Here is a 25,626-nt window from a genome sequence, read left to right as displayed (position 1 = left end):
TATTGAAGTCCATGTCCAGGTCTGTCTACTCCGTTTTGTTAATTTTGTTAATTATTCAAGTGTATTTTCGTTTCGTGTTTCCGTCTTTACGTAATAAATCATTAGTCTTCAAAATCCGCCGCATTTTGGTTCAATCCCTGCTCTCCTCTTCGGATGAAGAGGAGGAGGAAAACCGTTACAGCCTGGGCATGCTCCTGATGAGTGCGCGGATGGTCTCCTGAGGATCTCCTCCCAGACCTGGACAAAGCATCCGCCAACTCCTGGACAGTCTGTGGTGCAACGTGGCCGTGGTGGATGGAGCGAGACATGATGTCCCAGATGTGCTCAATGGATTCAGGTCTGCGGGAATGGGCGGGCAGTCCATATGCATCAAGCTTCCTCTTGCAGGAACTTGCGACACACTCCAGCCACATAAGGTCTAGCATTGTCTTTGCATTAGGAGGAAACCCAGGGCCAACCGCACCAGCATATGGTCTCAAAAGGGGTCTGAGGATCTCATCTCGGTCCTAATGGCAGTCAGGCTACCTCTGGCGAGCACATGGAGGGCTGTGCGGCCCCCCAAGAATTCCACCCCACACCATGACTGACCCACCGCCAAACGTCATGCTGGAGGATGTTGCAGGCAGCAGAACGTTCTCCACGGCGTCTCCAGACATCTGTCACGTCTGTCACATGTGCTCAGTGTGAACCTGCTTTCATCTGTGAAGAGCACAGGGCGCCAGTGGCGATTGCCAATCTTGGTGTTTCTCTGGCAAATGCCAAACGTCCTGCACGGTGTTTGGGCCTGAAGCACAACCCCACCTGTGACGTCGGGCCCTCATACCACCCTCATGGAGTCTGTTTCTGACCGTTTGAGCAGACACATGCACATTTGTGGCCTGCTGGAGGTCATTTTGCAGGGCTCTGGCAGTGCTCCTCCTGCTCCTCCTTGCACAAAGGCGGGGGTAGCGGTCCTGCTGCTGGGTTGTTGCCCTCCTACGGCCTCCTCCACGTCTTCCTGGTAGCGCCTCCATGCTCTGGACACTACGCTGACAGACACAGCAAACCTTCTGCCACAGCTCGCATTGATGTGCCATCCTGATGAGCTGCACTACCTGAGCCACTTGTGTGGGTTGTAGACTCCGTCTCATGCTACCACTAGAGTAAAGCACGCCAGCATTCAAAAGTGACCAAAACAATCAGCCAGGAAGCATAGGAACTGAGAAGGTTTTAGGTGTTTTTATTGATTTTTTTTTTCTTTGTGGTTTTGTTGGTTTATGTGTCAAACCACCTGCAGAACCACTCCTTTATTGGGGGTGTCCTTGCTAATTGCCTATAATTTCCACCTGTTGTCATTCCATTTGCACAACAGCATGTGAAATTTATTGGCAATCCAGTGTTGCTTCCTAAGTGGACAGTTTGATTTCACAGAAGTGTGATTGACTTGGAGTTACATTGTGTTGTTTAAGTGTTCCCTTAATTTTTTTGAGCAGTGTATATACAGTAGAATAGAATACAGTACATACATATGAAATGAATAAAGCAGTATGTAAACATTATTAAAGTGACTAGTGTTCCATTATTAAAGTGACCAGTGATTCCATGTCTATGTATATAGGGCAGCAACCTCTAAGGTGCAGGGTTGAGTAATCGGGTGGTAGCCGGCTAGTGATGGCTATTTAACAGTATGATGGCCTTGAGATAGAAGCTGTTTTTCAGTGTCTCGGTCCCAGCTTTGATGCACCTGTACTGACCTCGCCTTCTGGATGATAGTGGGGTGAACAGGCCGTGGCTTGATGATCTTTTTGGCCTTCCTGTGACATCGGGTGCTGTGGGTGTCCTGGAGGGCAGGCAGTGTGCCCCCGTTGATGCRTTGGGCAGAGCGCACCACCCTCTGGAGAGCCCTGCGGTTGCAGGCGGTGCAGTTGCCATACCAGGCAGTGGTACAGCCCGACAGGATGCTTTCAATTGTGCATCTGTAAAAGGGTCTTAGGGGCCAAGCCAAATTTCTTCAGCCTCCTGAGGTTGAAGAGGCGCCGTTGTGCCTTCTTCACTACTCTGTGTGGGTGGACCATTTCAGATGGTCAATRATGTGTACACTGAGGAAATTAAAGCTTTCCACCTTTCCAATGTGTCATCTCCCAACTTGTTGATTGAGTTGGAGACGTGTGTGGTCACACAGTCATGGGTGAACAGGGAGTACAGGAGGGGGCTGAGTACGCACCCTTGTGGGGCCCCAGTGTTGAGGATCAGTGAAGGGGAGGTGTTGTTTCCTACCTTCACCACTTGGGGGCGGCCCGTCAGAAAGTCCTGGGCCCAGTTGCACAGGGCGGGGTTCAAACCCAGGGCCCCGAGCTCGATGATGAGCTTGGAGGGTACTTTGGTGTTGAATGCTGAGCTATAGTCAATGAACAGCATTCTTACATTGGTATTCTTACATTGGTATTATTATTACTATTGGATAGAAAACACTCTCAAGTTTCTAAAACTGTTTGAATTATATCTGTGAGTAAAACAGAACTAATTTTGCAGCAAACTTCCTGAACAGGCTCTGTTCCAGGGCCTTCCTATTCAATTGCTTGAAATCATGGATATACATGCACTTCATACGCCTTCCACTAGATGTCAACAGGCAGTGGGAGGTGGAATGGGGTGTCTAGCTTGATCTGAGGTCGAACAAGAGCTCTTGGAATGACGTGACCACAATTTCCTTTGTCTACCAAGGCGCGGGAAGGACATCAGCATTGGCTTCTGAAAAGCGTTCGGTATAGACGGCTAATATCTCCGGCTTTGATTTTATTTGATACATGTGATAATATCATCGTAAAGTATGTTTTTTCAATATAGTTTCAATTATTCAACTTTATCGAGTTTTTGGAGTTTTCCGTTCTCTGCTTAGGTGAAGATGGACATCTTCTCGCCACTTGGTAGCTAGGTTGCTAATTCGACAGGAGAAGAGGACATTCTAAACCAAACAACGATTTATTCTGGACAAAGGACTCCTTGTACAAGATTCTGATGGAAGCTCAGCAAAAGTAAGAACCCATTTATTGATGTAATTCGTATTTCTTGGAAATGTTTAGTCTATTTTCCTTCCTTTGTTGCGGGCTCTGTCTCGCTATACGTAAGCTGTTTGTTATGGTAAAGATGTTTTTTTTTAAATCTAACACGGCGATTGCATTAAGAACTAGTGTATCTTCATTTGCTGTCCAACATGTATTTTTTTAGTTAAAGTTTATGATGAGTTCTTTGGTCAGATTAGGTTGACTGTCCAAAATATCTCCGGATAATTTGGTGAATCGATGCTACATATTCACAACGTATAACCACGGTTTGCAGCTCAAAATATGCACATTTTCGAACAAACATAAGTGTATTGTGTAAACATGATTTTTATAAGACTGTCATCTGATGAAGTTGGTCAAGGTTAGTGAATAATTTTATATCTTTGCTGGTTTTTGCGAATGCTATCTATGCGGTGAATAAATGCGGTTGTGTGTTTGACTATTGTGGTAAGCTAATATAATGCTATATTGTGTTTTTCGCTGTAAAACACTTAAAAAATATGAAATATTGGCTGGATTCACAAGATGTTATCTTCATTTGTTGTACACCATGTATTTTTTATAAATGTTTTATGATGAGTATTTAGGTATTTCACGTTGCTCTCTGTAATTATTCTTGCTGCTTCGGTGCTATTTGTGATTGTAGCTGCAATGTAAAACTATGATTTATACCTCAAATATGCACATTTTTCGAACAAAACATAGATTTATTGTATAACATGTTATAAGACTGTCATCTGATGAAGTTGTTTCTTGGTTAGTGACTAATTATATCTTTATTTGGTCGGTTTTGTGATAGCTACCTATACGGTAAAAAAATGGTGAAAATATGCGGTTGAGTCTTTTGCTATTGTGGTTAGCTAATAGAAATACATATTGTGTTTTCGCTGTAAAACATTTAAAAAATCGGAAATGATGGCTGGATTCACAAGATGTGTATCTTTCATTTGCTGTATTGGACTTGTGATTTCATGATATTTATATGCTAGTATTTACTTGTGGCGCTATGCTAGGCTATGCTAGTCAGCTTTTTACTGATGAGGATGGTCCCGGATCAGGGATGGTGATGAAGTAGAGGTTAACTAGCCTCTAAAAGCACTTCATGATGACAGAAGGGAGTGCTACAGGGTGATAGTAAGTTAGTTCAGTGTTTCCTTATCCCAGCAGACTGGGATAAGGAGAGATTGAATATGTCCGTAAACACTCCAGCCAGCTAGGGATGCCATATGGGACGGCAGCCATGCGATGGTTAACACGCTTAAATGTCTTACTCACGTCGGACACATTGAAGGAGAGCCCACAGTCCTTGGGAGAGGGCCACATTGATGGCACTGTGCTATCCTCAAAGCAGCGAAGAAGGTGTTTAGCTTGTCTGGGAGCAAGACGTCGGTTTCTGCTAACTGACTGGTTTTCCCTTTGTAATCCGTGATTGTCTGTAGAGCAGTAATTTCACTTTCATAAAAAAAGGTAAGGATACCACCCAGTGTTCTCACTATCACCCCCTATCTTAGACAAATACAGATAATAAACTGTTTTCCAAAATGTTGTCATCTCGAGACTTACCCCAATTAGGCCACACAGACCAAGCGGGTTTGTTATAAAGTGTTTATAGTCGGATAACCTCTGTCGACTATTACATATCTTAGATGCTTCATCAGAAACAACAGCTCCTTGGGCTGTATCTCTTGATGCAGAAAAAGCTTTCGATAGACTAGAATGGTCGTACCTCTTGGTCTGTCATGGAACATATGGGTATTGGCTCCAATTTCATTAATATGATTAAAATACTATATGCAAAACCCTCAGCCATACTGTATATCCCTTAAACAATGTAAACTAAGCTGTGGTCCTATTATTGCTCACACAATTTATATTTGGCACAAAATTAAAAAACAATGTAACTGGGAATCAAAATGGCATGCTCATACTGAAATATTACACAATAATGCTTTGCAATCTCGAGGGTGGCCTTTTGCATCCCCCCAATGGTCCAAATGTGCAATCCATACCCTTGCCAATATAAAGGACAGTAATGGTTTGAGAACATCCCAAGATTTGAAAGATACATTCACATTACCAGGCAACTCCTTTTTTCTATATTTACAACATACACTATATATACAAAAGGAAGTTTGACACCCCCTCAAATTCGTGGATTGGGCTATTTCAGCCACACCTGTTGCTGTACAATATGATAAAATCAAGCACACAGCCATGCAATCTCCACTGCCTATCTGGCAGTCCAACGGACAAATCTGAGAACGCTGCCTGCCTGAATGCATAGTGCCAACTGTAAAGTTTGGTGGAGGAAGTGGTGGTCTGGGGCTGTTTTTAATGGTTCAGGCTCCTTAGTTCCAGTGAAGGGAAATCTTAATGCTACAGCATACAATGACATTCTAGACGATTCTGTGCTTCCAACTTTGTGGCAACAGTTTGGGGAAGGTCATTTCCTGTTCCAGCATGACAATGTCCCTGTGCACAAAGCGAGGTCCATACAGAAATGGTTTGTCGAGATCGGTGTTGAAGAACTTGACTGGTCTGCATAGAGCCCTGACCTCAACCCCATTGAACACCTTTGGGATAAATTGGAAAACCGACTGCGAGCCAGACCTAATCGCCCAACATCACTGCCTGACCTCAGTAATGCTCTTGTGGCTGAATGGAAGCAAGTCCCTGCAGCACTGTTCCAACATCTAGTGGAAAGCCTTCCCAGAAGAGTGGAAGCTTTTATAGCTGCAAAAGAGGGACCAACTTCATATTAATGCCCATGACTTTGGAATGAGATGTTCAACCAGCAGGAGTCCACATACTTTTGGTCATGTAGTGTAGGTAAGCTATGCTGGCCTATGGAGTCCCTTGGGAAACCCAACTACCGAACCATCCAATGATGGGCTGCCGAAAGTAATGAGCTCTATAATATCAATCAATCAATCAAATGTATTTATAAAGCCCTTCTTACATCAGCTGATGTCACAAAGTGCTGTACAGAAACCCAGTCTAAAACCACAAACAGCAAGCAATGCAGGTGTAGAACCACGGTGGCTAGGAAAAACTCCCTAGAAAGGCCAGAACCTAGGAAAAAACCTATAGAGGAACCAGGCTATGAGGGGTGGCCAGTCCTCTTCTGGCTGTGCCGGGTGGAGATTATAACAGAACATGGCCAAGATGTTCAAATGTTCATAGATGACCAGCAGGGTCAAATAATAATAATCACAGTGGTTGTCGAGGGTGCAACAGGTCAGCACCTCAGGAGTAAATGTCAGTTGGCTTTTCATAGCCGATCATTCAGAGTATCTCTACCGCTCCTGCTGTCTCTAGAGAGTTGAAAACAGCTGGTCTGGGACAGGTAGCACATCTGGTGAACAGGTCAGGGTTCCATAGCCGCAGGCAGAACAGTTGAACCTGGAGCAGCAGTACGGCCAGGTGGACTGGGGATAGCAAGGAGTCATCAGGCCAGGTAGTCTGGCCTGATGACTCCAATATATAAACAACTTTTGGAAAGCTCATATTCTGTGCTAGCCATTAAAAAAGTATGGTACAGATATAATTGAATCTGAACAACCATTTAACTGGAACAGAATATGGAAAAATCCGTAATCCGAATCATCAATGTATACATTTTACTGTATTTAACACCAAGGAAAGGTTTTATCATGAAATTGGCCCCAACTCCTAACTGTGCACTCTGTCCCCTAAATCAGGTAGGCACATTCCTGCATATGATGTGGGAGTGCCCTGCAGTCAAATGTTTCTGGGGCAAAGTTAGAAAATTCATTTTGAAGTACATTAATTAAATATTCAATGCTTTGCATCAACACCTGATGAAATTGCTGTACAATATGATCCTGTTGCCATCTAATGCACATTCAAATGTCATAAATCAACACTGCAGAGCTCTCCCTGTCCTCTGCCGTGCCTTGATTATATTACTGTTGATGATATCTGGAAATGTTGTGTTGGAATATTCTAATCAAGTGAGAGAGACTTTGTCATTTCATCAAACAATCATCTTTATTCAATATCGATTAATGATTGCAATAATGAGGCTGGTAGACCCAACACCCTTGAGCGTTGGGCCGAGAGTCTAACCTATACAGAAATGCAGAGTTCTATATATACATAGCTGACACTAAGAATGCTTAGTCATGTCTGCACTGGGGTTGTTGTCTTAACCCCCCCTGGCTTAGTTTCCCAGATGCAAGGATAATTTTCAGATAATGAGGGATTGTTCAAAACTCTTCCAGGCTATCTCTATCTCGGTTACACCCACCACATCTTGTCTATGCAGTCTTTAACTCATTTGTCAGCTCAAGTCATCTCTAGTGACCATATGCCCAGATTAGCTGCAGGGAACTAGAGTGGAGACCATAAAAACACAGCATTAGTAGGACAGAAATGTCTTACTATTAGTTAAATATTCATTGTTAACCATTAATATCAAATGAAAAAGTAAATACTTAATTTTTCGCTCACATTGTGCATGTACACCCTGACCCATCTACTGTTGCTAGCCCCAATTCTGACTTGTGCTCTGATATTTGCTTCACTGATTTCTGCTCTTGTAAGCTTATTACCTAAAATGTATCAATTGAAAGTGTGGTTTCACAGCTCCAATCCAGATATGTTGGTCATTACTGAGACGTGGTTAAGGAAGAGTGTTTTGAATACTGATGTTAACCTTTCTGGTTATAACCTTATTCGGCAAGACAGATCTTCCAAAGGTGGGGGAGTGGCAATCTTTACCAAGGATCACCTTCAGTGCTTGGTTGTCTCCAACAAGTCTGTCTCCAAACAATTTGATTTGCTGGTTTTAAGCATTAAACTTTCAAATAGCTCTTCATTGATTTGTCCTGCTAGGTGACCTAAACTGGGACATGCTTAAACCACCTGACCAACTCCTAAAGCAATGGGACTCCCTGAAACTTTCTCAGATTATTCCCATCCCACAAGGTATGACCACAAACACCCAGAAAAGGCTACTCTCCTTGATGTTATCCTCACAAATAATCCTGATAGGTATCAGTCTGGTGTTTTCTGTAAAGACCTTAGTGATCACTGTTTTACATCCTGTGTTMGTAATGGCTGCTCAGTGAAACAACCTGTCCTGATTTGTCATAGACGCTTGGTAAAAAACTTTAATGAGCAAGCCTTCCTTCATGACCTGACTTCTGTAAATTGGTATAGAATCAGCTTGATCCCCTCTGTCGAAGACACTTGGACCTTCTTTTTTTATATTTCACACCCCATAAAGAAAATGAGAATTAAAAACAGGTTCAGCCCCTGGTTCGACCGTGATCTTTCAGAGTTACTCCATCTCAAGAATTGCATTTGGCGAAAGGCTCTGCACACGCATACTCAGGCTCTCGTTCAGGCAAATGAGAAATAAGTGCACTTAGGCTATCCGGAAGGCCAAAGTTAGTTACTTTAAGGAGCAGTTCTCTCTCTGTGGGTCTAACCCCAAGAAGTTCGGGAAAACGGTTAAAGACCTGGAGAATAAACCCTSCTCCTCACAGCCGCCCATATCCCTTGAAGTTGACAATGTGGTTGTTACTGACAAGAAGCATCCCGGATGCTCCTCCCTCTTTTTCCACTGCCCCGCTGAAAAGTTTCTCCCTGCAGGCGGTCACTGAGTCCAAGGTGCTAAAGGAGCTCCTTAAACGACCTCAAAAAAACATCTGGGTCAGATGGTTTAGACCCTTTCTTCTTTAAGGTTGCTGCCCCTATCATTCCCAAGCCTATCTCTGCCCTTTTCAACCTGTCTCTCCTCTCTGGGGAGATTCCCATTGCTTGAAAGGCAGCCACGGTTGGTCCTTTATTTAAAGGGGGAGACCAAGCTGATCCTAACTGTTATAGGCGTATTTCTATTTTGCCCTGTTTATCAAAAGTGTTGAAAAGACTTGTCAATAATCAACAGACTGGCTTTCTTGATGTCTATAGTATTCTCTCTGGTATGCAATCTGGTTTCCGCTCAGGTTATGGATGTGTCACTGCAACCTTAAAGGTCCTTAATGATGTCCCCATTGCCCTTGATTCTAAGCAATGTTGTGTTGCTATTTTTATTGAATTGGCCAAAGCTTTAGATACGGTAGACCATTCCATTCTTGTGGGCCAGCTAAGGAGTATTAGTTTCTCTGCGGGCTCTTTGGCCTGGTTTGCTAACTACCTCTCTCAAAGAGTGCAGTGTATAAAGTCAAAACATCTGCTGTCTCAGCCACTGCCTGTCACCAATGGGTGTACCCCAAGGCTCGATCCTAGGTCCCACGCACTTCTCAATTTACATCAACAACATAGCTCAGGCAGTAGGAAGCTCTCGCATCCATTTATATGCAGATGATACAGTCTTATACTCAGCTGGCCCCTCCCCGGATTTTGTGTGAAACGCTCTACAACAAAGCTTAAGCTTAAGTCCTTAACCTTGTTCTGAACACCTCCAAAACAAAGGGAAGGGAGATACCTAGTCAGTTGTACAACTGAATGCCTTCAACTGAAATGTGTCTTCCGCATTTAACCCAAGCCCTCTGAATCAGAGAGGTGCAGGGGGCTGCCTTAATCGACATCCATGTCTTCGGCGCCCGGGGAACAGTGAGTTAACTGCCTTGCTCAGGGGCAGAATGACAGATTTTTACCTTGTCAGCTCAGGGATTCAAGCCAGCAACCTTTCAGTTACTGGCCCAATGCTCTAACCACTAGGCTAAGGTCATGTGGTTTGGTAAGAAGAATGCCACTCTCCCCACAGGTGTGATTACTACCTTTGAGGGTTTAGAGCTTGAGGTAGTCACCTCATACAAGTACTTGGGAGTATGGCAAGACGGTACCCTCTTAGGCCTCACTCCCCACTATCTGAGATATCTACTGCAGCAGTCATCTTTCACAAACAACACCCATTCTGCCAGTCACATTCTGTTAAAGGTTCCCAAAGCACACACATCCTTCGGTCGCTCGTCTTTTCAGTTCGCTGCAGCTAGCGACTGGAATGAGCTGCAACAAACACTCAAACTGAACAGTTTTATCTCAATCTCTTCATTCAAAGACTCAGTCATGGACACTCTTACTGACAGTTGTGGCTGCTTTGCATGTGATGTATTGTTGTCTCTAAATTCTTGCCCTTTGTGCTGTTGTCTGTGCCCAATAATGTTTGTACCCTTTTTTGTGCTGCTACCATGTTGTGCTGCAGCCATGTTGTGTTGCTACCATGTTGTTGTCATGTTGTGTTGCTCCCATGCTGTGTTGTCATGTGTTGCTGCCATGCTATGTTGTTGTCTTAGGCTTTTCTTTATGTAGTGTTGTGTTGTCTCTCTTGTCGTGCTGTGTGTTTTGTCCTATATTTATTTTTATATTTTTTAATTATCTGAGCCCCCGCCCCGTCGGAGGCCTTTTGCCTTTTGGTAGGATGTCATTGTAAATAAGAATTTGTTCTTAACTGACTTGCCAATTAAATAAAGGTTAAATAAAATCACTTATATTATTTAACGATGATAGCCCCTTGAATCTCTAAATCAATCAGAGAAGAAGCACTGCTGTTGTCCTGTTGGAAGGTGAACCTTCGCCCCAGTCTGAGGTCCTGAGCGCTCTGTTGCAGGTTTTCATCAAGGATCTCTCTGTACTTTGCTCCGTTCATCTTTCCCTCGATCCTGACTAGTCTCCCAGTCCCTGCCGCTGAAAAACATCCCCACAGCATGATGCTGCCACCACCATGCTTCACCGTAGTGTTGGTGTCAGGTTTCCCCCAGATGTGATGCTTGGCATTCAGGCCAAAGAGTTTAGTCTTGGTTTCATCAGACCAGAGAATCTTGTTTCTCATGGTCTGAGAGTCCTTTAGGTGCCTTTTGGCAAACTCCAAGAGGGCAGTCATTTGCCTTTTACTGAGGAATGGCTTCCGTCTGGCCACTCTACCATAAAGGCCTGATTGGTGGAGTGCTGCAGAGATGGTTGTCCTTCTGGAAGGTTCTCCCATCTCCACAGAGGAACTCTGGAGCTCTGTCAGAGGGACCATCGGGTACTTGGTCACCTCCCTGACCAAGACCCTTCTCCCCCGATTGCTTAGTTTGGCCGGCCGGCTGGCTCTAGGAAGAGTCTTGGTGGTTCCAAACTTCTTCCATTTAAGAATGATGGAGTGTTCTTGGGGACCTTCAATGCTGCAGACATTTTTTGGTACACTTCCCCAGATCTGTGCCTCGACACAATCCTATCTCGGAGCTCTACGGACAATTCCTTTAACCTCATGGCTTGGTTTTATGCTCTGAAATGCACTGTCAACTGTGGGACCTTATATAGACATGTTTGTGCCTTTCCAAATCATGTACAATCAATCATGTACAAACATTTCTTAAAACCTATTTTCGCTTTGTCATTATTGGGGTATTGTGTGCAGATTGATGAGGATAAAAACATATTTAAGCAATTTTAGAATAAGGCTGTAACGTAACAAATTGTGGAAAAGGGGAAGGGGTCTGAATACTTTTCGAATGCACTGTATCCTTAATATAAATAGATTATCCAGTGTAGAATGGAAACGTTACTTATTCCTGTCAGAGATGTGTAATAGAGATGTTTGTCTATGAAGACACACCATTAGAAGTTCCTCTGTGCTGTATTAGGCAGTCCACTTAATCACATCTCATTAACATTCACACCTCAGATTCAAGACAGTCAATAAACACACATGCTGATCAAATGGGATGTTTGGTTTTGATCTAAGACAGGAAATATACATGAAGACAGCGAGACTGTGTGATTAATAAGCCATACTGCTTGTCTGGACAGCTGCTGATCACAGGAATTCATTCAAAACCGTCTTTGTTGTGGGTATGCTGTTTTCATGTTCTTTTCCTTTGAACATGAACTGCTGTCTTTCATGTTGTCGCTATATGTGACTGGCTGCACTCCATGGTCCAATGCTGTGATGATGACCGCTGACCGCTGAGAAAGCAAAGATGTGAATCTCAGCATCCTGCTGATATACATCACTTCAGATACAGAGACAACAGTGTTGAAGGCCTGTGATAGTGAGACTAACCTATTATTGGAAAAACACTTCCCAGAAATAGGATGGGTTGATGATGTTCAATCTGACTCACTGTGTTTTATTCTTGCTACTGCTGCCTTGAAATTGTATTATAAAAGGGATTCTGGCCTATGCCTTGTCCATCCTACCCCCTCTTTCCATTGGTCAATGCAAGTACTTGACCCATAGTGTGTAGCCTCTCATAGACGGGTTGCCTGACAACGTCCCGAAAATAATGCTCATGCATGTTGTTACATGTTGTCATTAATTATTTTGAGTTCACAGTTGTGTTGCCCTGAATTTGCGCACACAACGATTTTGTTGCTTAATAACAATGATTTTGTTGCTTAATAACAACCCACACGTCTATTGGCCTGTGTAAATTATAGAAAATTATTGCAAATCCCATTTCCTCCTGCTATTGGACAAAGTAAGTTCTAGAGCCCAGCTTACCTCTTCCCATTGGTGGACATAGCGAATTAACCTGGACAGCCTGAGCAGCCTCAGCAGACTGAGGATCTTGGTAAAGCGCACGATCCTCAGGGCTCTGGCTGTTTTATACACCTCAGAGTCAATCCCATTCTCCACGATCAAGAAGATATAATCCACAGGGATGGAGGAGATAAAGTCCACCACAAACCAGGTCTTCAGGTACGTCCTCTTGATCTTCTTGGGGTCCAGGATGATCTCAGTGTTGTCCTCTAAAACGATGCCTGTGCGGAAGTTGAGGACCAGGTCCATGAGGAAGAAGGTGTCAGAGACCACGTTGAAGATGATCCAGGGCGCGGTGGTCTCGTCCTTGAAGAAGGTGATCCCCACAGGGATGATGATGAGGTTGCCCACCATGAACATCAACATGGTGAAATCCCAGTAGAACCTAGAGAGCAGAGTGGAGAAGCAGGTTAGGGGACAGAGAGGCAGTTAAGGTGGAGGAACTCAGGAAACCTGAACTTCAACTCCAGGTAAGGTTCAGGTAACAACAGTTGACTCCCACAATGGCATTCTTCATCAACTGTTGGATCAGGGGAGATGGAAGATTATACAAAATATCCACCTTCCCCCTCTCAACTGGTTATCACAGCAACAACAACAAAATATCACACAAATATATTAATTTAATTCATATCAAAGTCATCTGTTGGCTTCTATTGTAGGAATGATGATGTGGATCAATTGGCAATTCAATCGTGCATTCAAAAGTGTAGAAATTGACGGGCTATTACTCATTGTAATAACAGTACAGTAAAAGTACAGTAAGTCACTGGGGTATATCATGAGTTTGAGTGCAAGTGGAAACTGTTGTATCACTGTTTTCATTTTGAGCAAATGTTCTCTGTTGCTGTTTGCTGTGCATATCACGCCAGTAAAGATGCTGATGTTGCTTTATCCATCTGACAAGTACCCTCTCTGCTTACTCTAACTAGGGGAGCCGAGAAGAGAGAGGGGGTCTTATGAGAGTAGCGCTGGATGGTGAATTGATTCTAAATCTTTGCTACAAGAACAAAGGGTGACATACACTAAATGACCAAGAGTATGTGGACAACTGCTCATCAAACATCTCATTCCAAAATCATGGGCATTAATATGGAGTTGGTTCCCCCTTTGCTGCTATAACAGCCTTCACTCTTCTGGGAAGGCATTCCACAAGATGGGGACTTGCTTCCATTCAGCCACAAGAGCATTAGTGAGGTCGAGCACTGATGTTGGGCAATTAGCCCTGGCTCACAGTCTGCGTTCCAATTCATCCCAAAGGTGTTTGATGGGGTTGAGGTCAGTGCTCTGTACAGGCCAGTCAAGTTCTTCCACACCGATCTCGACAAACCATTTCTGTACGGACCTCGCTTTGTGCATGGGGGCATTTTCATGCTGAAACAGGAAAGGGAAGGCTATTGCCACAAATTTTGAAGTACAGAATTGTGTAGAATGTGATTGTATGCTGTAGCGTTAAGATTTCCCTTCACTGAAACTAAGACGCCTAGCCCGAACCATGAAAAATAGCCCCAGACCACCACTTCCTCCACCAAACTTTACAGTTGTCACTATGCATTCGGGCAGACAGCGTTCTCCTGGCATCCGCCAAACCCAGATTTGTCCGTTGGACTGCCAGATGGTGAAGTGTGATTCATCACTCCAGAGAAGGCGTTTCCACAGCTCCAGAGTCCAATGGCGGCGAGCTTTACACCACTCCAGCTGATGCTTCGCATTGCACATGGTGATCCAGGCTGTATCACAACAGGCCGTGATTGGGAGTCCCATAGGGCCACGCAAAATTGGCCCAGCGTCGTCCAGGTTTGGCTGGTGTACGCCGTCATTGTAAATTTGAATTTGTTCTGAACTGACTTGCCTAGTTAAATAAAGGTTAAATAAAACATTTAAAAATCTACCGAGCATCTACCGAAGTCGATGCCTCTCCTTATTCAGGCGGTGTTCGGCGGTCGACGTCGGCGGTCTTCTAGCCATCGCTGATCCATTTTTCATTTTCCATTTGTGTTGTCTGGTTTTCGCACACACCTGGTTTCATTTCCCTCATTATGTGTTGTGTATTTAGCCCTCTGTTTCCCCCATGTCTTTAAGTGTGATTGTTTATTGTTAGGTCGGTACGTTTCCGGCTGGTTTATTCCCGGGTGCTGTTTTACCCTTTTAGTGGCAACCGTTATTTTGTTCGCACATTGGGTTTGTTACTTTGAGCATTTGCCTTTATTAAAGTGCGTTGTTCACTTATCTCTCCTGCGCCTGACTTCATGCACCAGCTACACCCACCGCCTGACAATCTTAGGCTTTTGTGCGGCTGCTCGGCCATGGAAGCCCATTTCATAAAGGTCCCAAAGAAACAGTTATTGTGCTGATGTTGCTTCCAAAGGCAGTTTGGAACTCGGGAGTGGGTGTGGCAACCGAGGACAGACGATTTTAAGGCGCTACGGGCTTCAGCACTTAGCCGTCCCGTTCTTTGAGCTTGAGTGGCCTACCATTACGCTGCTGAGCCGTTGTTGCTCCTAGACTTCCCCTTCACAATAAAAGCAATTACAGTTGACCAGGGCAGCTCTAGCAGGGCAGAAATTTGACAAACTGACTTGTTGTTAAGGTTGCATCCTATGACGGTTCCACGTTGAAAGTCACTGAGCCCTTCAGTAAGGCCGTTCTACTGCCAATGTTTGTCAATTTAGATTGCATGGCTGTTTGCACGATTATATATACCTGTCAGCAAGGGAGTCCACATACTTTTGTATATATAGCGTAAGTGTAACCAGGATAGTATCAGCTTATTTGAATTATTGTGACTGCTAAGTTATAGCCTGAGATAGTCACAMTTTAAATGACAAGTAGGCCTGTATGGAATATGGACTATTACATTTGACAATAACATGAATTAATATTGAAGAGCACAACTGAAAAAACATATTGAATATTGCACCTAGTATAATATCAGTGGATAGCAATATTGCTGTCTAATCAACTCAAGGTAACGGGAGTCTAATTCTTGGGAAGAGCGTAACTGATAGGTGTGTGGTGCTGAGTAATGTCTTGACTGACTGATCCTGCCAGATTGGAATCTAACATCGATGACTCAACTGTGTGAGTGATGAGATGCAGGCCTATCATAATTCTAACGGGAAGTTGCTGCAGTAGGCTACATGACAAAATGCCATACGTTTTGCAGAAAAGTTTCCAAATGGCTTGACCATATGGGAGAACCACCCTCGGTCTAAACACCAGGCCAGGTGCACAGTAGGCTATGTGTCAGTATGGTATGTCATGTTGACAGTTTTGTCTGTCAATGGAAAATGAATAACTTCATAACAGGCAGCAATCAAACTCATACATATGGCTATAAGCTAACTGTCAAATGTGCATATTCTACAAAACCATGACTATCACATTTGCAATAAAGACTTTTCAGAGGTCACAACACAGTAGCCCAATGTTCGCAATCGTAATAGTTCCGAGTAATCTCCTTTGGATATAAAGTTGTGCCCTATTCAGAAAGTGTCTCTGTCAAGTTTACAAGAAAGTTAAACTCACCACAAACTCACCAAACCTAGAAGAGATAATATCTTAACTCTTTCTTGGCACATCAAGACCTGGAATCGACTAAATAAAAAATCCTGGAGCTTCTTAGAATGGCACTGTGAGTAATGGCATTGATTATCAGTTGGCTTAAAAATAGCTGTCACCATAGGAGGGAGAGGCTGTCTTAGACAGAAGCATCTGATTTGGGAGCAGGGGTAGATGGGCCTTCTGGCAATTCTGTCAAATGCCAGATGGGCTAGACAAAATATTTTTGGGGGTGGACTGGTCGAAATTGACTCACAAAAATATATATTTTTATATAAAAATAAAACAATTAAAAGGGTGACATGGGCCTATTTTAAAGACAAAATATTTGTCATATATTTGCAATTTCTCTGTTAATCAAATCTATAATGAGGCTTTGGCTGATCGATGGGAAATAGCCGGCCTGCCCCCCTATCAAGATGGGCCAGCCCGGTTTTCTCAGCCAGGTCACCCGTGATACAAGTCAGTATTCGAGGTCCATCCATGTCTGAATCCAGCAATAGAAAGTCGTTTTTCCGATTTTTATTTTAAACCTTAATCCTTAAACTTAAACATTCAGAGTTAATGCCTAACCTTAAGAATTCTGGGTTAATGCATAAACTTAACTTTAAACACTTCAAAATGTGATATTTGGAACAACTTCAACATTTTCTGTACGAGAAACATGGATGAATGTTTAATTCTGATGTGATAGTGTGAGAGCTTGTTGGATATGCTGATAGGCTGAGCTGAGTTCAAGCAAACTCACATTAAACGTAAAACATGGCATTAGCAAAGAGCAAAAAGACCAGGTCCGATTCTGTCATCAGTTAAACAGCCATGGTCATGGATTGTAAAAAAAAATTGAAAGTGTGCCTATAAACATAGATAGAGCACATTCTACATTTTCACCTCACTCAAAACATCATATATTTTGGGCGGCTACAATCATGGGTCAAACAGTAAAGTGCATTATCCTCATGATTACTGTAATGGAAATGTCTGCTCCTGTGCCCACGCTGGGGCCTTCTGCTTTGATGAGCAAGCTACACTCCTCTCCCCTATGTGCTTGATAGAAAAATGTGTTTTGATCATATAACATTTCAAAATGCAATGTTATGCATCAGCACTCCTTCCTGTGTCTAAGTAGGGTGTGTAGGGTCAGGGTGTATGTGTAGGGTCAGGGTGTATGTGTGGGTATGGGGTGTGTGTGTATGGCTGATAGCCCGCCGTGGGGTGGGGGGGTTTAAGTTGGTGACACATGCAGTGATGTGGGCTGGTGTGGATAAAATGCCAGGGCCGAATTCATGTCCCAATCCGCCCCTGTTTGGGATCTGTGAAAATGGGATGAGAATAGTGAGGGATAAGGACAAAGCAGGTGAGGTGATATACACTGTGTGTACAAAACATAAAGAACACCTTCCTAATATAGAGTTACATCCAGCATCCAGCTCAGCTGAGTTACATCCAACATCCTGCTCAGCTGAGTTACATCCAACATCCTGCTCAGCTGAGTTACATCAAGCATCCTGCTCAGCTGAGTTACATCCAACATCCTGCTCAGCTGAGTTACATCCAACATCCTGCTCAGCTGAGTTACATCCAACATCTGCTCAGCTGAGTTACATCCAACATCCTGCTCAGCTGAGTTACATCCAACATCCTGCTCAGCTGAGTTACATCAAGCATCCGGCTCAGCTTAGTTACATCCAGAATCCAGCAAAGAGTTACATCCAGCATCCAGCTCTAAGCTGGATGTAACACACTTCAAAATAAGAAGTCCTTAATGTTTTGTACACTCAGTGTAGCTCAAGCTGATGATCAGTAGGGGCTGTGACACTGAACTGGATGCTGGATGTTACATCCAGTATAGCATCCCGTGCAGAGTTACAACATCTAGCATCCAGCTCAGAGTTACATCCAGCATCCAGCTCAGAGTTACATCCAGCAGAGTTTATTTCCAGCATCCGGCTCAGAGTTACATCCAGCATCCAGTATCCAGCAAAGAGTTACATCTAGCATCATGCTCAGTGTTACATCCAGCATAACACACTTCAAAATAAGAGGTCCCTGAAATGTCATGACAAAATAAAAGTCCTGTATTACTGATTTCAAAATAAGAGTCCCTCGATTTGTTTTGCTAAAATAAAAGTCCTGTGGTTTCTCATTTCAAAATAAGACTCCCTTGATTTGTCATGCCAAAATAAATCCTGCATTTCCAATCTCAAAATAAGAGTCCCACGATTTGTCATGAACGTTTTTTTAATGTATATTTTATTTCATTTCAATAGTAAAACCCAAGGGTGGAATGTCATAAAATGAATTGTTAAAGGACAGATATACACAATGTCATGCTGTTAACCCACCCTTTTGTTTGTGTTAACCCAACTCATGTTTGGTTGCCTCTGACCAGAACGGACGTGTCTACGTCTGCATCTATCTATCTTTAAAAGTGAAATTGTCTGAAATAAATTCCAGAAAGTTACATCAGTCTCGGCCTCTTCCCTGGGTGAACCAGTGTGAGCTCCCACCAAATCTAGGAACCTGTATTGTACTGTATTACTAGGCATTGCTCCCAATGCTCTCGTTTAAACCTGGGGTGGCATAGGTCATCAACATACTTATCTCTCTACAGCTACATATACAGTAATCTCCATTGGTATTGGGACAGTGACACATTTGTTGTTGCTTTGGCTCTGTACTTCAGCACTTTGGATTTGAAATTATCAAATGACTAGGAGGTTGAAGTTCAGACTGTCAGCTTAGTGAGAAAGTTAGAGATGCACAAATACCATACTCCCAAGACAAGCTAACCTCTAACTATTACAATAACAGGTGAGGTTAGCATTTCTGGGGGGGTATGATATTTGTACGTCTGTAACTTTCTCACTCATCATTATTCACGATTCATTCAGGACTATCTGTAATCATGGTAGCATCCACATTAATGTAGAAGTGTTTAGAAACATATCTACAATAAAAGTGATTACAAAATGACACAATACATTATTTACCATTAATTTCTATTAGGCACAAAATAATCTGAAACAAAACCAAAACAAACAGCAAATGCCTCCAACACGTTTGTAGAGTCACAACCTTGATGTAATCACTTCATGCTAGGAATATGGGACAAAATACTAAACTTTTGACTACTTTAATACACATATAAATGAATTTTTCCCAATACTTTTGATCCCCTAAAATGGGGGAATTATGTACAAAAMGTAATTTCTAAACGGTTCACCCGATATAGATGAAAATACCCTCAAATTAAAGCTGCTAGTCTGCACTTTCAAATCCAAAGTGCTGGAGTACAGAGGCAAAAAAATCTAAAAATGTGCCACTGTCCCAATACTTTTGGATCTCACTGTATATACAGTACCAGTCAAAAGTTTGGACACACCTACTCATTCAAGGGTTTTTCTTTATTTTTACTATTTTCTACATTGTAGAATACTAGTGAAGACATCAAAACTATGAAATAGCACATATGGAATACTGTAGTAACCAAAACATTTTTAAACAAATCAAAATATATGTTATAATGTTATATGTTATATATACATTCTTTAAAGTAGCCACCCTTTGCCTTGATGACAGCTTTGCACACTCGGCATTCTCTCAACCAGCTGAGCACTTGTTGGCTGCTATTCCATCCCTCTGCGGTCCAACTCATCCCAAACCATCTAAATTGGGTTGATGTCGGGTGATTGTGGAGACCAGGTCATCTGATGCAGCACTCCATCACTCTCCTTCTTCGTCAAATAGCACTTACACAGCCTGGAGGTGTGTTTGGTCATTGTCCTGTTGAAAAACAAATGATAGTCCCACTAAGCACAAACCAGATGGGATGGCGTATTGCTGCAGAATGCTGTGGTAGCCATGCTGTTTAAATGTGTCTTGAATTCTAAATAAATCACTGACAGCGTCACCAGCAAAGCACACCCACACCATTCCACACCATCCCAAATAAAAACTCTGGAATGAGTAGGGGTGTCCAAACTTTCGACTGGTACTTTATATTTTACAGCGTATGAGTTAATTTCATCAACAAGTAATATTATACAGAGAGAAAACCCTACAGAGTAAGATGTGGGAACTGGCACCTAGACCAAAATCAAAGAAAGAAAATGTATAAATAAATTTGTAATGCTTGTTATTTTGACCATTGCAACTGTCAAAACAGGGAAAGAAATACCACAATGTATCACACACAGACATTTATTTGAGATACACAGAATGAAACAGCATGGGAATGGCAATGTTTCTGGCACGGTATTAGCAATGCGTTCAGCTACAAGTGTTTGTTCAAGCCTCTTACGTAATTGTGCCACTTGAAGCATTTGGGTTGGGCAGGATCCTTCAAAGCAGTGTATGTATTGTCCTGTCAGTATGGAGACAGTTGTAGATACAACATGGACCATAGCTGCAGCCACCTCTTCCAGTTCAGCTTGAGTTATTGGTGTGTGGCATCCATCCCGTTCACTCATGCAAAGGAATAGAAAAAGCAGTATGAGTCAACACCTTCAGTGATACTGAACGCATCAACTTGTTTTGCAATATTGTCCAGACTAAACAAAAGTTGTGGGTCTACTTAAAAGTCGGTAACAGTAGCTAGACAAATGCAAAATTATCAACATGGTAACTACAGTTGTGATCACTGTAAAATTCTCTCATACCCTACTATTAGAAAAGTACATGCTACCCTAACTGAGTGGGTAACTGCCCCAACATTCATGAATTAGAGACATTCGTTAGAAAACAATAACACATTTAGTATAGCAAAGAGCCAACTGGCAACATAGACAAATGGAAAACAGATAACTAGGCAAGCTGAGTAGGGTCTATCTGTGGACAACAGACTGGGGGGCATGGCTTGTAGGGTGCAGAGTGTAGTGACGATCGACTACACACCCCGCCCACCAAGTAGTGCGATGCGAAAGTTGGGTTCAATAGGGTCTGGCTCCAGCAGATATGTGTATAACCTTGCTAGCTAATGCTGGTGGGCGCGGCCTGTAGCGATGTAATGCTAATGGGTGTCGTACTGTTACAAGTACCCACAATGGCAGTGGGCATAGCGTGTAGTGTGCACGGCTTGTAGTTGCTGCAGTCCCCAGATATTATTGGGCTAGCTATTCATAAAGATAAACCACTTCAGTTACTATGGTAGTTAGCTAGCATAAATGATTAGTTCATATAGCTACAAACTCCAAAATAGCACTACATATGAAGCAACATTTGGACATGATATTCATAATTAGTAAATAACATAACTAGCAGGTTAACTTCTTATGGCTGCATCCCGCTAACGGGATTGATATGACAACAGCCAGTGAAAGTGCAGGGCGCCAAATTCAAACAACAGAAATCTCATAATTAAAATTCCTCAAACATACATGTGTCTTATATCATTTTAAAGGTAATCTTGTTAATCCCACCAAAGTGTCCGATTTCAAATATGCTTTTCAGCGAAAGCACTACAAATGATTATGTTAGGTCACCACCACACCACAATAAGCACAGCCATTTTTCCAGCGAAATATAGCAGTCACAAAAAGCAGAAATAGAGATAAAATTAATCACTAACCTTTGATGATCTTCATCAGATGACACTCATAGGACTTCATGTTACACAATACATGCATGTTTTGTTTGATAAAGTTCATATTCATATAAAAAAATCTGAGTTTACATTGGCGCGTTACATTCACTAGTTCCAAAAACATCAAGTGATTTTGCATAGCCACATCGTTTCAACAGAAATACTCATCATAAATGTAGATGATAATACAAGTTATACACATGGAATTATAGATATACCTCTCCTTAATGCAACCGCTGTGTCAGATTTTTTTTTAAACTTACGGAAAAAGCAAATCATGCAATAATCTGAGACGGCGCTCAGAACAATAGCCAAATTAGGCGCCATGTTGGAGTCAACAGAAACCAGAAAATACATGATAAATGTTTCCTTACCTTTGATGAACTTCATCAGAATGCAGTCCTAGGAATCCCAGGTCCACAATAAATGCTTGATTTGTTCGATAATGTCCGTTATTTATGTCCAATTAGCTACTTTGGTTAGCGCGTTTGGTAAATAATTCCAAAGTCACAAAGCTCGTACACTATAACGTGACGAAATGTCCAAAAGTTCCATAACAGTCAGTAGAAACATGTCAAACGATGTACTGAATCAATCTTTAGAACATTGTTAACATACATCTTGATTAACGTTCCAACCGGAGAATTAGATTGACTTCAGTTGAGCGATGGAACGGAGCTGCCTATCACGTGAACGTGCATGGTCAAAGCATGGTCAGCTCGTGGCAGTGGTGACTAATTCCTGTCTCCTTTGGCCCCCCTTCACATTACAGTCATCAGACAAAGTTCTATTGACTGTTGACATCTAGTGAAAGCCGTAGGAAGTGAAAACTCATCAATATCTCGCTGTAATTTCAATGAGAGCTTGGTTGAAAATATGCCACCTCAGAAAAAATCCAAACAGGAAGTGGAACTTCTCAGGTTTTTGCCTGCCATATGAGTTCTGTTATACTCACAGACATAATTCAAACAGTTTTAGAAACTTCAGAGTGTTTTCTATCCAATACTAATAATAATATGCAAATATTAGCAACTATGACTGAGGAGCAGGCCATTTACTCTGGGCACCTCTGTGCACCTTTCATCCAAGCTACTCAATACTGGCCCTGCAGCCATAAGAAGTTCATGTCTTTTAACTGTCGACATGTAATACAGGCTAAAAACCGAAGGTCTACTGTCACAACAGCTAGTGAGCGAGCAGTCCGAAATGTCCTTTAGCTAGCTAGTGTAAGAAATTGTATTAGATATTGGTAACTTGTTTTAACAACTTCTCAACATTAGCTATAGTTGACACAATATGCCCACACCCCCTCTTTCTATTGGACATATGCTGGACTCATTAGACATATACACGACACCCACAACTCCCCTCCCCCATGACAATCACACAGACACACCCAACCCATGGTTGGACCTCAGGACAAAGAACTCTCAGGAACCAATGGAACGTGGACACCAGGCCTGATCAGGACTACCCCTGTCTCTTATACACATCTAGATGTGTATAAGAGACAGTCTACACATTTTGCAATGATCACAAGTTCATCACTGTGTCAATTGTTTATGTCTTTGTTAACATGTCATTCGTGGGGGATACTTGCTGATACAGACGTTCAATTAATTGACATGAGTTATGAAGCCAGGAGGCTTCGCTTTCTTAGAAATTCCTGGAGTAGCTGCGTCCTCAACTGTACACTTGGGGAACCTAGTCAGACCAATCAATTTACACTTTCTTAGCTGTTCAACAAATCATGCTAAAATAGCTAATTGCCTTCAATAAGCTATGCATAATAAAGAATACTCTAAGTAGCACATTTAAGAAATGTATAATTAGTGTGTGCCTATTGAAATAAATATTGAATCAGTAGCCTACGAATGAGCAATAAAAAAGCCCCACTCATTGTCTTTGGAAATTAAACTAAACTAATTTTGATAGTGTGCGGAACACATGCCTACCAAATACAATATCATAGTTTATACTATACAAGTGGAGCTAATTGCATTCTGAGGTCAAGTGTTAAACATATTATTAAAATAATTTGAATGCAGATGCTAATCTGGCTATCGGCATTAGTTAGTTAGCTAGCCCTACTGCTACATCCAAAATAATTGTTTTTGCAACAATAACAGCCGTGCAAAATACAAATCACTAAGGAATCCGTCTATCTCTCTCTCCTAGCTCTGCTTCCGCATACATTAACCCATCCATGTCTCTGCCACCAATGACTATCTGTGGTAGAAAAAAGTATTTTGGACTGTACTATCTTTGGCTCTGCCGTCCGTCCATCCGATGTTTTCATGCCCTGAAACTCATTGCTGCCTTTGAAACATACAACCTGATATGATATGTATAATTGAATGTTCAATCGGGATCAAATGCCTTCGGAAAGTATTCAGACCCCTTGACTTTTTGTTACGCTACAGGCTTATTCTAAAATGTATTAAATAGTCCATTAATCTACACACTATACCCCATAATGACCAGCAAAAACAGGTTTAGACATTTTTGCAAATTTGTTTAAAAAAAATCTAACGGTAATAACACATTTACAAAAGTATTCAGACCTTTACTTGGTACTTTGTTGAAGCAACTTTGTCAGTGATTACAGCATAGAGTCTTCTTGAGTATGACACTACAGGCTTGGCACACCTGTTTTGTGGAATTTTCTCCCATTCTTCTCTGCAGATCCTCGCAAGCATTGTCAGGTTGGATGGGGAGCGTTGCTGCACAGCTATTTTCAGGTCTATCCAGAGATGTTCGATCGAGTTCAAGTCCGGGCTCTGGCTGGGCCAGTCAAGGACCTTCAGAGACTTGTTCTGAAGCCACTCCTGCGTTGTCTTGGCTGTGTGCTTAGAGTCGTTGTCCTGTTGGAAGGTGAACCGTCACCCAAGTCTGAGGTCCTGAACGCTCTGGAGCAGGTTTTCATTAAGGATCTCTCTGTACTTTGCTCCGTTCATCTTTGACTTGATTCTGACTAGTCTCCCAGTACCCGCCGCTGAAAAACATCCCCACATTTTGATGCTGCCACCAACATGCTTCACCACAGGGATGGTGCCAGGTTTCCTCCAAACGTGACAATTGGCATTCAGGCCAAACAGTTCAATCTTGGTTTCATCAGACCAGGGAATCTTGTTTCTCATGTTCTGAGAGTGTTTAAATGCCTTTTGGCAAACTCCCAGCGGGCTTTCATGTGCCTTTTCCTGAGGAGTGGCTTCCATCTGGCCACTCTACCACAAAGGCCTGATTGGTGGAGTGCTACAGAGATGGTTGTCCTTCTGGAAGGTTCTCCCATCTCCACAGAGGAACTCTAGAGCTCTGTCAGAGTGACCATCGGGTTCTTGGTCACCTCCCTGACCAAGGCTCTTCTCCCCTGATTATTCAGTTCGGCCAGGCGGGCCAGCTCTAGGAAAACTTCTTCCATTTAAGAATGATGGAGGCCACTGTAATCTTGGGGACTTTCAATGCTGCAGAACTTTCGCACCCTTTCCCAGATCTGTGCCTCAACACAATCCTTTCTCGGAGCTCTACGGACAATTCCTTTGACCTCATGGCTTGGTTTTTGCTCTGACATGCACTGTCAACTGTGGGACCTTAAGTTGAAGAAACATCTGAAAGATGATCAATGGAAACAGGATGCACCGGAGCTCAACTTCGAGTCTCATCGCAAAGGGTCTGAATACTTACAGTTGAAGTCGGAAGTTTACATACACCTGAGCCAAATACATTTAAACTCCGTTTTTCACAATTCCTGACATTTAATCCAAGTAACAATTCCCTGTTTTAGGTCAGTTAGGATCACCACTTTATTTTAAGAATGTGAAATGTCACAATAATAGTAGAAAGAATGATTTATTTCAGCTTTATTTCTTTCATCACATTCCCAGTGAGTCAGAAGTTTACTCAATTAGTATTTGGTAGCATTGCCTTGAAATTGTTTAACT

The 25,626-nt window shown here is 42.5% G+C and overlaps 1 pseudogene; it reads right to left on the bottom strand.

The window, feature by feature from the left end:
• LOC111952709 (potassium/sodium hyperpolarization-activated cyclic nucleotide-gated channel 2-like) overlaps positions 1 to 25,626 on the bottom strand; it is a 148,139-nt pseudogene that overhangs the window by 95,328 nt on the left and 27,185 nt on the right.

Source organism: Salvelinus sp. IW2-2015, linkage group LG26 (genome assembly GCF_002910315.2).
Source record: "Salvelinus sp. IW2-2015 linkage group LG26, ASM291031v2, whole genome shotgun sequence".
NCBI classification, from domain to species: domain Eukaryota; kingdom Metazoa; phylum Chordata; class Actinopteri; order Salmoniformes; family Salmonidae; genus Salvelinus; species Salvelinus sp. IW2-2015.
Note: the sequence above shows the minus strand (reverse complement) of the source record. Positions and strands in the feature narration are given on the sequence as shown.